The sequence below is a fragment of the Saccostrea echinata genome, unplaced genomic scaffold (genome assembly GCF_033153115.1).
Source record: "Saccostrea echinata isolate AGI-Se365-2 ecotype Australia unplaced genomic scaffold, CSIRO_AGI_Sech_v1 ptg000033l, whole genome shotgun sequence".
In the NCBI taxonomy this organism is placed as follows: Eukaryota; Metazoa; Mollusca; class Bivalvia; order Ostreida; family Ostreidae; genus Saccostrea; species Saccostrea echinata.
In genome coordinates, this window is record NW_026889782.1 from 27847646 (window position 1) to 27851255 (window position 3610).

Sequence of the window (3610 nt, forward strand, 5' to 3'; positions counted from 1 at the left end):
TATATATATGCTGGTTATATATGAAATTAACTTGCTGACAGAGCAAAAGGTTCATAATAATTAATAATTGTTTATTATTATTGATACCTTTTACGAATTTTTGACACGACTTTGGTGTTTTTGTATAGAAATTCACTGTGATGTAACTGTGATACAGTACACTTTTGAGGGGCGTGTTTTATGCAAATGAGGACAAAAGTGTTCTGCATCTGCAAAATATCCTGGATACAGCACGAACAATGTTTGGATCACTGCCAACATCTCGCGGAAATTTTAAAGAAAGAGACCTTTGTAAATTTTTAAATGTTTAATGCAGCTCTTTGGCAAAATATTCAACAGATTCTGAAGTAACATCAATTTTTCGAACATTTTTTTAGTCAATGTAAAAAAAATACACAGTAAAAAATCGGCTTAATTGCCAATTCTAAAATTAAAGCTAAAGTTAGCAAAAACTGCTTTGTTTGAATTGGTAAGGTCTTGCAGAACACGGAATTCACTAGAACAATTTTCCTCTGATGCACTTTCACATTTCACCTTCTTTCTTGGGGGCTCAACACCATTTTCCGATTTTACACAAACGGACTTGTTCTGGGGTGGATCCAAAATTTTTGACACTGCAACATCAATCTGTTCACTACTACGCTTATACTTTCTTACACTTTTCTCGGATCTATGCCCTGTGCGTCGCATGATTTCTTGCTCTGAAACTCCACTTATATACAACTGCGTGGCGCAGGTACGTTTACCACTATGGTTACTAAAATTTCCTTTCAGTTCACCCTTTTCAGCGAATGATTTCATAAATGATTTCAGCTTATTTACTCCAACCAACTGCTGACCGAATCGTATCTGAACTTCGTCGGTGGGAGGTAATGGCCGTCTGTAAAATGCACCGGTATTCCCCAGAGACTCTAAGTACAGCTCAAAGTAGTCAACCATACAACGATCACCTTCAATAAATAAAACCGAATTAACTGCATTATAGTAGATATGTGTATTTTTTGTATGTGTGGATGTAAAAAAAAAGGGGGGGAAGGGGGGGGGTAAATCAACTACAACTCAAAATATAATTATCAATTAATTTGCATTAATCTTGACCAAACATTATTACGTCTCAAATACAAATACACATACAGTAAATAAATACATGTACTTACCAGGCGGAGAATGATGCTTTAGGTTTTTTGACTGCACATTCAAATGTCCTAGTCCGCCTTCATAGGTTTTTGTGGCCCGCCCAGTGAACTGGATGTATCGTCCAGCACTGTCCTCTCCGATTTTGAACTGCTCGCACTGTAAACTGTGATGTTCATCGTATCCTCTTAATCCAAAGAGTTTGCATGCATAAAAAATACGGTATGTTGCAACTGCTCCGCGGTTTCTCTTCCAAACACGCTCTTTAGCCACAGCGTTTCCTCATCTTGGGGTAGAATAGGGTCCGCCTGCTTTACGTCACACCCCAGCCCTTTGTCGATAAGGGATTTCATCCTTGCGTCAACCAATTTCCGGAATTCAGCAAATTCTCCGTTAGACTCGTCGAGGAAATTCTTGTCGTATACTCCGTTGTCCTTTAAAAATCGTAAGAGTCCGCACAAAATCAGGTAGATTGATCTGGGTGGATATTCTGTACCATCTTTCTTTCGGACCTCCATTACGAACCGTCCTAACCAGAAACTCATCTGTTCTGAAGTCATTTGATTTAGCTCGGGAATATTCCCTCCTCTACTGGCCCGCCATTTCTCAAACAGATTCATGGCCCATTTGGTGTTATTTTTCGTATTAACATTTTCTTGGTCTTTTATCAAGTTCATCACTGACCGGTTGAGCAAACCGACTTTCGCTTGAAGCAATGTCCTTACTTTCGATTTCCATCATCGAGCTGTTGCCATTGCCAGGGGATAGGGAGAGGTCCAGCAATCCCTCATATGCAGCATTTTCGAATTCTATCGTCTCACATACTTGCGATAATGTAATGTCATCGATTTCGTTGATAAGGAATTCATCAAAAGACGGCAAGTCTAGCAAGTCAAAATTGCTGCCCAGATCAAACTCTCCAAACGCGCCCACATGTTCCATCGCGCTGCTAAAATTTCCGCGCTCTCTAAACTTTTCTTTATATATTCCACAATGAAGTAATCTGATTGGTTGAACAGTGAAATACTGTTACCTGATTGGTTTGTTCAATCGAGGGAGCATTTTAAAACACAAACTCCATGTAGGGGTCGTGTCACAAGTCATTTAGAGTACTCGTTTCCTACTGTATCAGAGATACAGGGCGGGGCGCGGCTCGAGCTATCGCTCTCGCCTTAAGCCCCGCCCTGTATCTCTGATACAGTAGAAAACTCGTACTCTAAATATAACATAACAAGAGGCCCAAGGGCCTTAACGGTCTCCTGAGTACAATACAACAATTTAAGGATCCATAAATTGATAAATGAAGCTTTGTTGCCCAAAAGCAAGAAAAATAATATGATTAGCATCAACAAAATAATTGGTCTAGTATCTATCTGTCCCCTATTTACCACTATTACCATGCAGACTATTAATAAAATGTCTATATTTTAACCCCATATTATTACTTCTCAAATTGACCTCTCTTGGTCTTTGAAGAGCATTTAAAAAGATAAGTTATTTTTATCTCATTTTTATTCATCTATTATTTCCAAGTCATTAAAACTATAAGAGTACTCTTTGTATTATACAAAAAATATTCTTGCATAATTCTCTTATTCTATTAACCTTCCAAATACATTATTTACATTGATTAATTATCAAAGGCGAATGGCAAAGGGGACTAACTTTGCTCAGCAGAATAAAGGTAATAGAGCCCTGATCAGGACCAGAATACTTGACTAAATGGTCCAGGTGTTCAAAATTCTGGTAAAAATACCCTTGCATATTAAAACTTTACTCTGTTTGACTCGGACATGCCCAGAAGCATAAAAGATTTCCAAGAAATGCATTTTCACTATATTATTAAATAAATAAAGCCCCATCCTTACACCAGAACATCTGACCCATTGGCCATGATTCACAACTCTGGAAGAAGCACCCTTGCTAATGATAACTATACACTTGTTTCTTTGTTTTATAACCAGTAGTAGAAAAAAATATTTTAAAAGAAATCATGATTTTTCACTATATTGTCATGTTCTAAATTTTGAATTTACCGGGTGAGAGTAAATACAAATTAGCACACAAAGCAGAATTTGAAATTTGTTTGTTTGTATGTTGTTTAACGTCCCTCTCGAGAATTTTTCACTCGTATGGAGACGCCACCACTTGCTGGCGGAGAGCTGCAAATTTTGTCCTATACTCGGCACTTACGGCCATTGAGCAGAGAGGGGTCTTTTTCGTGCCAGCACCTACTGCAACCCAGGACTTCGGTTTATACGGTCTCATCCGAAGGACCGGTCTCCACGTCCCACAGAGGGATTCGAACCCGCGACGTAAGGATCAACTCCTTACTTCGCGACTCTAGAGCAGGCGCTCTAACCACTGCGCCATCCGGGCGACAAGAATTTGAAGATGCAGCACTTTGTTTTAGTTTGCTTTTTGATTAAATTTGTTTTTGAATCGTTTTTGTTTTGGTTTGATTTTTAGCACTTAA

General features: G+C 38.6%; 1 pseudogene; it reads right to left on the reverse strand.

Moving 5' to 3' along the window:
- Positions 1 to 411: 411 nt before the first annotated feature.
- LOC133198360 (uncharacterized) lies at positions 412 to 2350 on the reverse strand (annotated as a pseudogene).
- Between the last annotated feature and the right edge of the window lie 1260 nt (positions 2351 to 3610).